The sequence below is a fragment of the Pinus tabuliformis genome, chromosome 1_2 (genome assembly GCF_031772625.1).
Source record: "Pinus tabuliformis cultivar Carrire ecotype Pingquan chromosome 1_2, CPIR1, whole genome shotgun sequence".
Lineage (NCBI taxonomy): Eukaryota > Viridiplantae > Streptophyta > Pinopsida > Pinales > Pinaceae > Pinus > Pinus tabuliformis.
Window position 1 is genome coordinate 616,161,668 of NC_142298.1, and position 15,357 is coordinate 616,177,024.

The following is a 15,357-nucleotide window of genomic DNA, read 5'->3' on the forward strand; positions in this document are numbered from 1 at the left end:
AAAACATCTGGTTCTTCTCGTTGATAGTGGTAATGACATATACAATATACTAAATATATGTAAAAAAAAGCTATGCAAAACAAATGCCATGGAGATTAGAAAATACTAACTCAATAGTTTGGATTCTGTTACTATAAAGATGCCAGTACAAAATGAGTGGCTTATCAGCGTTACAAATTATCAGTCACTCCACAAACTGATATATTATCAAACAGATGTTCACCTTCAGAACAACGTAATTTAACAGCAGTTTACATTTTCCAATTAGAAATTTCTTCACCGTGGTCAGCCCACCCTCCAGCAAAGTGTAAAAAAATCCAGCTAAAGATGAAAATTATGAAAACCCTGTTCAGAAAACAAAAATTCCTGATGGCCTGGGTTCCACGTCATATACAAGTGTGTTCCATTTGGGTTTTGGTCCTGATGGCCTGTCTATATTTGTGGTATTCGTTTCACTTTCCACTGCAACATTACTTTTATCTGGTGGGATTTTACATTTCTTTGGCTATTTTTGAAAACGAATTCTTCCTTATCGAAACATTTGGTTCTTCTCGTTGCATATATTCAAGATCTTCCAAGCAATGCCCAATAAGATTTTCTAGGTAATCTAAGGACTTCAAATGTTTTATGAGGAGTGTGTTATGAAACCAGCTCAAGAAAAGATAGAAAAGAAAGATCAACGCCTTAGAATTCAACCTCTTCGAGGGGGCAACCTCCTTTACATTACATAAATGAACAAATCTTGGATGATACAAATGACAAAACCTCCTTTCTATATATAGGAGTCTAAGGAGTCACAATATAATCCAGCCGACCTAACAATAATAATATAAAGCCACAAAAATAACAATAGAGGGATTCTATGGGGCACAGACATAACAATATGGGGTTAATAGGGGCACAACAATATAAATAAGGGTATAACTACAATAGTAATGGGGTAATCACTAGTATTATAGGGACCCAACATGCCCCTCTCCTTCAAAAAAGTGTTGTCCTCAACACTTGAGCAGTTCTGGATACTTCTGCATAAAATTCTCGTCCTCCCATGTGGAATCTTCAGCGGATAAGTTCTTCCACTTGATAAGATACTCTGAAATTGATCGATTTTGTAGCTGTTGAGTTCTTGTTTCTGTCACTGCTTCCGGTTCCAATATAATTTTTCCTTCCTTGTCAAGTTCTGGAAATATTGTTTGAACTGGGAGCTTGTCGCCTATAACCTTCTTTAAACATGAAACATGGAAAACTGGGTGCAATCGAGACGCTGCAGGAAGCTCCAATTTGTATGCCATAGTACCAATCTTTTCCAACACCTTGTACGGACCATAATACTTTGGTGATAATTTATTATCCTTCTTAGCTTGCTTTAGGGACATTTGCTTATATGGTTGTAGCCGTAGGAATATTCAATCACCTACATCAAAACTTCTTTCACTGCGATGTTGATCTGCCTGTTGTTTCATTCTATTTTGTGCCAACACGAGGTTATCCTTTAAGAGTTGGAGGACTTGTTGTTGATGTTCGATGTGATGTTCCACTGCCTGAACCTTAGAATTTTCTCTTAAATATGATGTGATTGATGGTGGTTGGTACCCATAAAGTTCCATAAATGGGGTCATTTTTGTTGCTGTATGGAAGGAAGTGTTATACCACCATTCAGCCAGAGGCAACCATTTGACCCATTGTGTCTGTTTATCAGATACAAAGCAACGAAGATATCCTTCCAAACATTTGTTTACTATCTCAGTTTGCCCATCAGATTGAGGATGATAAGATAAGCTATGAGCTAACTGAGTACCAAGACAAGAAAATAATTCTGTCCAAAAATTTCCAGTGAAAATGGGATCTCTGTCACTTACAATAATCTTTGGGTTTCCATGTAGCTTTTGAACTGTTTCCATAAATGCAGTAGAAACTGTACTGGCTTTAAATGGATGTGATAATGCACAAAAGTGTGCATAATTGGTAAGTCTGTCAACTACCACCATGATGACACTCTTTCCCTCAGACTTGGGTAAACCTATGATAAAATCCATTGAAACCTCCTCCCAACGTTGGCTTGGAATGGATAAAGGTTGCAATAGACCCGGTGTCTTAATTGTTTCAACTTTATTTTTTTGGCAAACCAAACATTCCACCACAAACTTTTGAATATCTGATTTAAGGCCCTCCCAAAAAAATTCCTTCTTAACCCTGTGGTAAGTTTTTAAAAATCCTGAGTGCCCTCCTAAGGGAGAAGTGTGCAATTCCATAAGAATCTTTTGTTTTAGCTGGGAATTCTTACAGAGGTATAAGAGATCTTTGAACCATAATGAATCATTTTTCCAGCTAAATGTATCAGAAGTACTGGAATCTTGTTGTAGCTTCCGAATAAGTGCCCACACTCCTTCGTCATTCTTCCATTCCTCCTTTGCTTCGTTTATCCAATCTGGTTGGATAATAGAAATGGCACACAACAATGCTTCCATATCCTCATCCTTTCTTGAGAGTGCATCTGCCACCACATTTTGCTTCCCTTTTTTGTAGATGATTTCAAAGTCATAACCCAACATCTTTGTGACCCACTTTTGTTGCTCTTCAGAGGATAATCTTTGTTCTAAAAATTATTTAAGGCTATCATGATCCGTTTTTACCTTGAAGTGTCTTCCCATTAGGTAGGGTCGCCATTTCTTAAGTGCATGGAGTATTGCCAACATTTCCTTCTCATAAATAGCTTTGCTTAAAAACTTTCCCTTGATTGGACGACTTTCAAAAGCAATGGGTCTTTCATCTTGCATTAGAACAACACCAATTCCATTTCCTGAAGCATCACATTCCACAATAAAGGTTTTTGTGAAGTTCGGTGTAGCTAAGACCGGTGCTTGGCACATTGCCTCTTTAAGATGTTTAAAGGGCTTTGTTGCTTCCAGAGTTCATGAAAATGAATCTTTCTTCAATAATGTTGTTAGAGGTGCTGCTATTCTCCCATAATTCTTAACGAACTTGCGATAATACCCTGTCAACCCAAGAAATCCTCGCAGATGCTTTATGGATGTGGGGATGAGATACAATATGACCCAAATATTCCACCTCCTGGACTCCAAAGAAACATTTAGATCTTTTTGCATATAATTGTTTCTCCTCCAATAGTCGTAGCACCTTGTCAACATGCTCAACATGATCCTTCCAAGATTTGTTGTAGATTAGTATATCATCAAAAAATACCAACACAAATTTTCTAAGGAATGGTTTGAAAATTGAATTCATCAAACCTTGAAATGTTGAAGGTGCATTGGTAAGGCCAAAAGGCATGACCAAAAATTCATAATGACCCTCATGAGTTCTAAATGCCGTTTTCAGAATGTCTTCAATTTTCATTCTGATTTGATGATATCCCGAACGAAGATCCAACTTGGTGAAGTAAATTGATCCATGAAATTCATCCAGTAATTCATCAATAACAGGAATGGGGAACTTATCTTTAATAGTGAGCTTGTTGAGCTCCCTATAATCTGGACACATGTGCCATGATCCATCCTTCTTGTGCACCAATACTACTGGAGCTGAGAAAGAACTTTGACTCGGTTGACTTATACCAGCCTCTAGCATTTCTGCAACCATACATTCAATTTCACTTTTTTGGACATATGGATATCTGTACGGCCTGATGTTTGGAGGAACACTTCCTGGAATCAGATGAATAGCATGATCATGATCACGCATAGGTGGGAGACCTTTGGGAGTCTCAAATACCTTGGAATGATTGTCTAGGACTTTTTGGAGATCTGGAGAAATAGATGATTCCAATGTGGAAACATCTAGCGAACATAATTGTGCAATTACACCTCTTTGCTCCTTTTTTAGAAGCTTTGTAATGCCATTAGAGCTGATTATCTTTCCTGGTTTCCCTGCAATACCCCTTAATTCAACTTCCTTTCCTTACACAGAAAATTTCATGAAAAGTTCTTGAAAATTAAAAGCTATTGTACCCAAGGATTGTAGCCATTGGACTCCTAGTACAACATCAGCACCTCCCATTGGAATGGAAAGCATTGGGCTAGTCAATACATATTCTCCCATGGATAGCTTGATATTATGGCACTTTCCAGAACAATTTATTGTTCCTCCATTTGCAATCATCACTTGACACTCTGGTGCTCGATATAGGAAGCAATTCAATTCTTTTGCTACCCTACAATGAATAAAATTGTGGGTGCTTCCTGAATCAATCAACACTATTACCTTTTTCTTCTTGATTTGTCCTTCTATCTTGATGGTTTGAGGAGTGGTAATTCCCGCCAATGCATTACAAGATATGGTCGGATTTATTTGTTCTTCATCTAGGCTTTGTTCCTAGAATATATCTTCTTCTTTTGACCTTTCTTGCTCTTTTTCTTCTTCCTCTTCACAATCTATGTAGAATAATTTCTTCTCAGCACACTTATGACCTTTTGTGTATTTGCTATCACAATTGTAACAAAGCCCTTTTTCTCTTTTTCTTCCAATTGTTGTGGTGTCAACCTTGTAGGTTGTGGAAGACTATGGGCAACAACACTTCCGTCTTTATAGTTGTGAATGGTATGCTTCCTAGTTGCCATAATTTTGCTTTCCATTTTTCTTGCTAACCTGAATGCCTTCTCTAATGAATCAGGTTCCCAAAGGCGCACATCATGTTGGATATTATCCTTTAAAGACCCTATGAACACATCAATCCTATGCTCCTCTGGAATATCTTTTACCCTTATGTTCAATTTTTGGAACTCCTCAATGTGCTCCATTATTGAACCCTTTTGTTTGAGACTTATCAATTGGCTAAAAAAAGTGTTGCTTTTTGTATCCTCATAATGTGCTATCAATTCTTCCGTAAAAATTTCCCAAGTGATAAATTGTTTACGAGAACAAAGCCATTGATACCATACAAACTGATTTGGTTCCAAATATAAAGTTGCCATACGTACCTTTTGTGTGTTTTGCACATTATTGAGATCGAAGAATTGCTCCATCTGTAATATCCATGTGGCGGGATCCTTGCCATCAAAATTCCTCATATCGATTTTTGGAACATGGTGAGTCTTAGATCCAACATTAGTGTCTATGGTATCATGATTAACATTTCTTTTGTTCTCATCGTGAGTTTCCTTTACTACCTTTTCACCATTAGTGACCCTTTCTTGTAGCAACTTCTTCAATTCTTCCATATCTGTCTTCATATCTATCTTCAAATCTTCCATGTCTCTCTTCAAATCTGTATTTGAATCATCCATCTTAGCTTCCATGCCCTTTATCTTAGATTCCATGCCACTTATCTTAGCTTCTGTTAGCTTCTGTGAGCGTGACATTTGTTGCACTTGTTCTTGTAATTTTGATATATCATGTAGCATTTCTTCTTCTTCTTCATGAGTCATGCTAGAGCTTTCAGGTTCCTTACTAGGTGTTTGCATTTTCTTTCCTCAGGGCATCAGTTACCGATAAGAATGCTTTACTATGCCCTTTGAATTCCGTTAAACCAAGCTTACACAAAAATTAAAAAAAAAACTACACACCTTTTTTCACTTTATAGAAGCCTGATATTGAATCTGATGTATCTCTGTAATTTTGGATCATCCAGTTCTGAAATTGCTACCTGTAGTAGCCTTCTGCGTCCTCTTCCCAATGCCACAAGTCTGAGCCAAATTGGATTCTCCAAGGAAGAGTTATGTGAAATCTCCCACAATGACTTTCTTTTAGAATGGTTCAGTAGAGCGAACTTGTACGATGTACCACGAGTCACTCTTTCAACCTTTGAATCTGAAACACACATACAAAAAACTACAGTCCGTCCTATTTCTGTAACTTTTTACGAAATTTCAATCCGATCCTCAGAGAGAGAGTTATGACGATTTTCCCCAGGTCACCTGTTTTGAATGTAATTCAAGAGTCTGCAAAAAGGCCAACTTCCTCAGATCATATCTCCGAAAATATCATACGAAAAGCTCTGAAATTCAGAGCCAAGTTTCAGCGCCAATTCTTCTCAAATGGGTTTTTTTTGTGACTTCCGAAACATCACAGAAAAAAAGTTATAGCAAAAATTCCACGATGACCTGTTTGGAGCAGCGAAACCCTAGAATCCAAAGCGCCGATACCAAATGTTATGAAACCAGCTCAAGAAAAGATAGAAAAGAAAGATCAACGCCTTAGAATTCAGCCTCTTCGAGGGGGCAACCTCCTTTACATTACATAAATGAAAAATTCTTGGATGATACAAATGACAAAACCTCCTTTCTATATATAGGAGTCTAAGGAGTCACAATATAATCCAGCTGACCTAAGAATAATAATATAAAGCCACAAAAATAACAATAGAGGGATTCTATGGGGCACAGAAATAACAATATGGGGGTAATAGAGGCACAACAATATAAATAAGGGTATAACTACAATAGTAATGGGGTAATCACTAGTATTATAGGGACCCAACAGAGTGATCTCATAACACTGTGTTCTTACTGCCATCAATTTAACTATGGTCTTGCAAATAATGTGATTGGCCACCCTTATAGGGATCTTATCATCTTTCTTGGTTTTAGAGGTGGTTTTCTGAATACCTCTTCCCAACAGAGATTAGAGATGATGCTCATCTCTGCTTGTGTCTACTACTGCATCAAAATTTCTCTTGCCCATTGTTAATGTAGGTACCTGTAAGCCTTTATGAAAGAATGTATTGTTTTTGCATATATTTGTTCTATTGTGAATTTATGATCACCATGTTCATCTTCATTGGCATTTAGTAGGGGTTCAAGGAATCCATATACCATTTTCACGGAATGCTTGTCTTGAGCAAGACTTGGCCCCTTTACTTTTAACTTTTCTGTCCCTTGAGTTTCTATCACTTAGGTCAAGGCTTGTATCTTTTTGAGGGCTCTTCCTTTCCAGTGAATTGGAACCCCACATAGGTATATGCTGTACTGATATTGATTCTCTACTTCATCCCCTGTAGATATGAAATGGAAGTATGATTTTTCTTAGAAGTACTGAAGATCATAACCTTAGTCTTGTTAATGTTTAGAATGATAAGTCTATGTTTGGTATTGAAGATCATAACCTTAGTCTTGTTAGGGTTCATTGTCATAATCTATTTTTGGTATTGAAGATTGTAACCTTAGTCTTGTTAAGGTTCAATGTGATAAGTCTATGTTTGAGATCGAGGACCATAACCCTCATATTTTTCAGGTTCACTGCCATTAGTCTATGTTTGCAAAAAGTTACAGACAACATCCAAGGTCCAACTACCTCTGAAGGCCTTGAGAAGATATTTGGTTCTTTATGTGGGAATTGTGCCTTCAATACTATCACCTTATTTCTATCCACCAAAGTTAGAAATTTATGCAGTGATCTGTGCTATATTAGATGTATTCAGACATGGAAACTCCTTTTCTTTTTTAAATAAAATACTTCCTTTGATTATTAGCATACAAATATGTACAAGGAAAGCTATACAAAAGCAATGGGCTGCATTAAACAACCACCACGACCTAAAGGCCTAAAAGACATGTCACATCTCTGTCTCTCCCTCTCTATTTTAGTAATTTGTGTGTCTTCTAAAATCAAACAAAATCTCACCATTGAAAGGATGGGTGTTAATACATGTAAGTTTATGAAAGAACAATTCGATAGGCTGAATCATGCTTGAATAGGAGAAGTTGGAAGACTGTAAGATTACGCAAATATGGAGAACATCATTAAGAAAGCCTCCTCCATGGGAAATAAGTTTAGTAAAAAGAAAAGTAAGGATTTGTAATTTTCACAAGTCGGAATGATGATTAAATGCAAATGGGCATGCAACAAAATTTAATAGGTAAACCTCCAGTAACAATTCTTGTTATATTTCTCTCTAGTACAATTTCTAAATTTAATGATATCATGTTTGTGACTAAAGAACATCAGCAAGGTTGCTAGTACTCAGAAACAGGCTTTGCTTTTATCTTTGATGAGTCAAAATTTTCTTGGGCAGAATTTGGCAAAAGAAATTGTAAGATGGAGGCAAGTTGTTCAGCGCCTTTATGAGAACAGGGCACAACTGAATTCGATATCTATGCACCTTGGAGAAAGTGTTAGGTAATTTTTTCTTTACTACTCGTTCTCGGATCATCTTGCATGCAGTTTAATCTCTGTTCTATTATTGAATTTGCAGTTGCTTCTCACTACCTTTATCTGACAATAGCCATTTTTTAATATATAGCAAGTAGTTGCAAGCTAAATATGATATTATGAAAGCCCTATTCAGAAAACAAAAATTCCTGATGGCCTGGGTTCCACATCATATACAAGTGTGTTCCATTTGGGTTTTGGTCCTGATGGCCTGTTTATATTTGTGGTATCTGTTTAACTTTCCACTACCACGACCTAAAGGCCTAAAAGACATGTCACATCTCTATCTCTCCCTCTCTATTTTAGTATTTTGTGTGTCTTCTAAAATCAAACAAAATCTCACCATTGAAAGGATGGGTGTTAATACATGTAAGTTTATGAAAGAAAAATTCGATAGGCTGAATCATGCTTGAATAGGAGAAGTTGGAAGACTGTAAGATTACGCAAATATGGAGAACATCATTAAGAAAGCCTCCTCCATAGGAAATAAGTTTAGTAAAAAGAAAAGTAAGGATTTGTAATTTTCACAAGTCAGAATGATGATTAAATGCAAATGGGCATGCGAAAAAATTTAATAGGTAAAGTTTTTCTTCAATTGGGATAATGGATGGGCTATCATCTAATTAGATATTAACAATAAGGAGTTAATCTTAAAGAGAGCCACACATCTTTTAAGTAAGAATTAACATTTGTTTGCCTCTCTAAATGAAGTGAGGTTTTGTAGTGAGCTAGGGTAATTTGTCCTAGGTTTTCCCACACAGTCACGTTTTATACAGCAATTTTCTCGTAACACTTCACGAGGTAACAACTTTAATATCAAACATCCACAGTCCACACATTATAAAATTTAATGAACAATACTGTCCAAACCAAACAGTTACAACCAGATAACTCAATATATATATATATATAACAGTTAAACAGTATACCACTGTCCTGCCAAGCAATTATAGACTAATTGCAATTGCTGTCAAATAATTTAATCCAGTCTGGCACATAATTACTAATTAAAGTCCCAAGTCTGGAGTTCAACAGAGAATTTTAGCGTCTACAACAGAAATAAAAAAACAGTCTGCGGTATGAACTCAGTGTTCTGGCTTGCTTCTAATATTTCGTTCTGTCAGCTCACGGCAGGGTTAGGGTTTATTTGTAGTTTAGAACTCACGTGTTTTCCCAGCCTCTGGACAAGAGGTCTGTCTCTCCAATTCCAGGCATCGGGGTCCCCCTATTCTGCATTTATTATTATATAGCTCAGGAATCTTGCTTTTCATTTATCCAAGCTATTAAAAGTCTTGATTGGCCCTAGATTGTATGCCTGTGGGCCAGAAAGCTGCATGAATTTGTACTATGTTTGTAATGTCAGTTGATGGTTGATTGAAATGCATAAATTAGAAGTATATTCGCTTAGCCTGATAAGGATTTTTAGAAGAATAAAGTAGAACTGTGTTCTCATTAATCTTTTTCATAGCTACTTCAGATTTTTTAAAAGCATAATCCTTCGTTTAGTATCATGATAAGAAGCTGAAGTTAGAGACTGATAAGCTCTAGATTTTTTTCACCTTTGCTCAAGTATTTCTACAGCAACTTAGATTTGTACATTGATTTATCATGATTCGGTGGCTTGCTTCTATCCCAAACGTTACATTGGAATGTCATGATGTCATCCTTGATTGGCTGGAGAATTGGCATTGCCAAAGCACATTCAGTGGACACCACATCGAGCTGGGATATGTCCGAGGGTAATGTCGGTTGATGGTTGATTGAAATGCATAAATTAGAAGTATATTTTCTTAGCCTGATAAGGATTTGTAGAAGAATAAAGTAGAACTGTGTTCTCATTAATCTTTTTCATAGCTACTTCAGATTTTTTAAAAGCATAATCCTTCATTTAGTATCATGATAAGAAGCTGAAGTTAGAGACTGATAAGCTCTGGATTTTTTTCACCTTTGCTGAAGTATGCAGAGGTCTGCTAATGAGTTTTTGATGCTCTTTTAGTTGTATTGACATTGCTATTTCCTGGAATCTTGTACATAGTCATCACACCTCATATCCACATGGATATGTTGAATTTAGGGTCTTCTTAGGGATTTTGGACTCAAACTTGGGTTTGTTTCCCTACAGAGGCTCTATTGCCATTATCCCATACTTCCTTTTTTTCTTTTTATTGTATAGTATATTGATTCTTATCTATTCTTTGATTACTGTTTAGATTGTATGCTTAATAGTAAGTGGGTATTATGGTATACATTTTTATTTGCTAGGACACCCACATTAGCTTAGGATTTTATAACATAAGAAAACCTTTAAATTCCTGCAAAACCTTCCTCGTGAGGATTAGATTGTGTGGATTATATTGGGTTTTTTTCCCACAGAGACTATTAATTTCCATAGCACTGTACAGATTATGTTGGTTACTCACACAACAATGTTATATACAGATACTTTGCCTTGGCCTGCTCTGTTTTGTCTCTGGGCGATTCAACTTTCAGCTTTCAAGGACATTTATGGACGTTTCTGTATTGCTTCATCTCTCGTAACAGCCTTAATCTCCTTTCTGAGTTTTTGTTTAATTTCTATTTCATCAATGGACAATGATAGAAAATCCTCTGCCATCAATTGTACATTAGCCACAGAGCAGATACAGGGTCTTATAAATTTGATTCAAAATTATTTCCCAATTGAATTGATTCAGTTATATATATGCTTTCTTGATAATTTAAACTTTATTCCTTTGTGTTAAACTAATGCAAAGTGGTGCCATCATGACTGTCTTGTTTCTGGTGAACAGACTCTAGAAATCTTAGATACCAACTTTAATAGCTTTGCTCATGTCTATCAGAATTCTGGAATAGTCATATCCCTGTATTGATATTATATTCCACTTGGCATTTTTTTTGTCATCCACACATTAAGAAAGCGGAAAACAAATACATGCATGTGCATTTGCATTTAGAATGCATGCGGAAATTGATTTATGACTTAGTGTGTGCTCTCTGCTCTATGTTGAAACAATTTCACTTCTCTTTCCTTAGTAGCTAGGATTTTCACTGCAAAAAGAAAGTAAACGACTGTTTAGCATCTTAGATTGCATATTTAGGAATTGTATACGTACATCACGCGATCAACCTTAAAGGCAAACTTCTTAAGAAAGATCAACTGTAAAATAAATTTCAATAAACATAAAAACACTTTGGAACCTAACGCACAACATTTAGAAGTCTAGGCTAGAGACATATTCCAACGTCGTAAAGCCTGGTAACTATCGCTTTTATCGTAGGTTGGGTGATTCCTCCTCTTTGAAACGACAAGTGGCAGTACGGACTTGTGCTCCCACGTACTGTCGAGTATATATTGGGAGACCACAGTAGGCTATACCCTTTATCCTTAGGAAGCCGTGTCTGCCGCCCTATCGATCACAATGCACTGAACACAGCATTCAGGAAGATTGACTGCCGTACCATAAAAAGTATTCTGCAGTTTTGCAATTGGTTTGGAACTCCCCTTGTCTAGATATCCAGAGTAGTCACTTTCATTCCTTTTCAGACTCCTTAAAAGAAAAGGTCCATCTGAGCACTTGTCACTTCAGGCTCATTAAAAATCGAAGGCGACTAGAGTCATCTTTAGCTTTTTCTCGACTCTTAAAAATTGAAAAAGAAAATTGTGTCAAAGCGTCATAAAATTTATTTAAATTGGAATAACATCACTGTTCCCTCGTTGGTCTTAGGGTGAGAAAATGGAGTCCACAATCAAAGATTTCCCCTTGGGGGAATCCTACTCCCTTTTCCTCTAGGGGAGATGTTGGTGCACCTCATATGGCTACATTATCCCTTCCAGGGCTTGCAATTGGCCCGCCAGTATGGCTTTTCTCGACCTCTGTCGTTCAAAACACCGTGATTCTTGAGCAATCAAATCAGCAACCAGATGATACTAGAGTTACCCAAATCGAAGGCGACTAGAGTCATCTTTAGCTTTTTCTCGACTCTTAAAAATTGAAAAAGAAAGTTGTGTCAAAGAGTCATAAAACTTATTTAAATAGGAATAGCATCACTATTCCCTCATTGGTCTCAGGTTGAAAAAATGGAGTCCACCAATCAAGGATTTCCCCTTGGGGGAATCCTACTCCCTTTTCCTCTAGGGGAGATGTTGGTGCACCTCATATGGCTACATTGTCCCTTCCAGGGCTTGCAATTGGCCCGCCGGTATGGCTTTTCTCGACCTCTGTCGTTCAAAACACCATGATTCTTGAGCAATCAAATCAGCAACCAGATGATACTAGAGTTACCCTCCAACCTTCTACTTCGTCTGTTTCTCCCTCTCCTTCTTCCTCTTCGCTTGGTGAAACTATGTTTCAAAAAAAATGATCGTATAAAAGTTGTTGTAATAAATATCTTTCTTCATTATGTTTCCAAGCTTAGATACCCACTCATTTAGAAACAAATTGAACATGCTTCTTGCCCTTTGCCCTTTAATTCATATATTTTCAAGTAATGTTGTAGGAATGTAATGAGTATTAAACATCTTACGCGAAGAAAACAAATTTTTTGTATTTTGTTTTGTACCAGAAAATGACAACAAACCTTACTCAGAATGCAATTTCCTCAATGTTATCTGGATCAACTCATATTCAACCATACCTACAAATTGTTGAACTTGAACCAATATAATCAATACAAAATTCAACTCCACGATATCGTACTGCAATTTCAGACGGAACACATAAGAAACACATCATGCTTCCAAAATATTTCAATGATCTCGTAGCAACAGGCTTGCTACAAAAGGGTTATGTTATAAATGTTAAAAGTTGGACTACCTCAGCTATCGGTCCATCAACGTAAGTTTGTTAAAAATTTCTTATTTCAAATTTAACATTTTTTATTTATAACACAACCGCTTCTAACAGTTATTCCTATGAATGTCATTGTCGTGTAGGTCTATAAAGCTAATGGACTTTGAAATATCTACTTCATTTGCACCCTTAATTGGCAATCCAAAAACTATGAGTATCCCAATCACATCTGATGAAAACACTCCATCCTTATCGGACCCAAATCCTTTATCAAAAAGACACTGCCCTCTTCCAACTACTCCAACTCCATCCGTTCTGCCAGTTCAAATTCCCGTCAAATCGTTAAACCCTTACCACTCAAATTGGTGCATAAAAGGATACGTCCAAAGGAAAACAACTCTTCGACAGTTTCAGAATCAATACAGACTCGGTAAAGTGTTTGGTTTTGACCTGTTCGATACAGAGGGTGGAGAAATACATATTACATGTTTCAATAATGTCGCAGATTATTTTTTTGACGAAATCCAAAATGAAAATATCTACATTGTCTCTAAAGGGAATGTAAAAATGGCTAATAAGAAATACAACCACTTGAACAATGACTGGGAAATTTTGTTGAATGCAACATCTACCATAGAACATGTTGCCAACGAAAAAAAACATAATCCAACAGTGCGATTCAATATAAAATCGATTAATGATATCAGAACAACAAACGTCAACTCCATTGTTGATATTCTTGGTGTTGTCACAACCATTTCTAGTGTATGCACTATACGTAGAAAAGACGGCTCTGAAGTTAATAAAAAAACAGTACAACTTCAAGACATGTTAGGGTATAACATAGATGCAATCTTTTGGGGAGATAATTTTAATGCCATGTCAAAGAAAATTTCCTCCCTATGTGCTACAGGAAATAACCCCATCATTGCAATCAAATCTGCGCGTGTTGGAGAATTTAATAGAAAAAATATCGGTAGTACAATGAGATCCATTGTTCTTGTAGATCCTGACATTGAAGAGGCCCATACGTTAAAGTCGTGGTTTAAAAAAGAAGGTTTGATTGCAGCTTCTACATCTTTGACAACAAGATCTCCTTTTGGCCATCAACAAAAAAAAATAACAATTGCTGACATTTAGAGTATGGATTCCTTAGAGAAACCAACATTTTTTCAATTAAAGGGCACAATAACAAAAATTGGGATGGATGGTTTTTACTACATTTCTTGCCCGTCGATCGTTGGTGGGAAAAAATGCATGAAAAAACTTATTCCACAAAATACAAGGATGTGGTTCTGTCCAAAATGCAACGCTGAAGTAAGTGACTGTGATTATAGATACTTATTGAAAATCGACATACAAGATCACATTGGTGAATTAGCTTCAACTGTTGCTTTCGAAGACGCGGGCTCTACAATTCTTGGAAATAATGCCAAAGACTTCTATTTATTGTCTTCAGATCCATAACTGATCAAGGAAATTGTCTCTAAAGCTCTATGGACAGATCATATCTTCACGCTATCAGTGAAGATAGAAACTTTTAAAGAAGTGCCACGATTGAAATGCGTTGTTATAAAAGAAGAAAAGTTGCATTTCACGACAGAATGCAACAACATCCTTTGAGAAATTCAGAACATCTCGACATTGTAGATAAATATTCCAAATGTATTCCTTGCTTTTTGACAATTCCTATTGTCCAATTTTATAAATACAACTTTACAAGATATACTGTTGCATGTCTTCTTATGAAATTTTCTTATATACCATTGAAATAAGTATTCGTCCTCCATTGTATCTAGCATTATGTGAGTAGAAAAATTCACATTCTTTTTTTCTTTTATCATCTTCTTTTAAAAAATGACGTAACTTGCTACGTTACACATGAAACTATCTACATGTATAAAGAAAAAATACTACTATGTTCTTCCAAACATTATTCAAATAAAAAAATTCACATAAAACTATTCAAAACTTAGATTTTTTTCCCTTCTTTCGCTTTTGCTTGAATTTTTTACCCTTCTTTCGCTTTCATACAATAACATGGTTGTTGTCTCCAAATAACATTCTTCTTTTCCCCTCTCTTGCTTATAGGTACCATAAATTTTGCGAATGGCTTCTTCTTCTAATAATGAACATGCTCGAAGATACTATGCAACAAATAAAGAACGAATAAATGCACGTCGTCGTGAGCTTTATCACGCAAAAAAATACATTAGAGAATGTCAAAAACACAAAAAACAGAAGGAAAACCAACATTCCTCGTCTGAAATGGCCCACCTAGAAAACAATTCTCCCTTGCAATTATCAAACTCTTTATCTTCTCAGCAAACCTCTCAAACAAATACATCCATGCCTCATTGCCCTAACCCCTCCTTCGCACATGCTTTCAACAATGTTTATACTAATCAAGCACATCGAGATTTCTGTGCAAAGATTGATAAACTTCCACCTAAATTCCCAT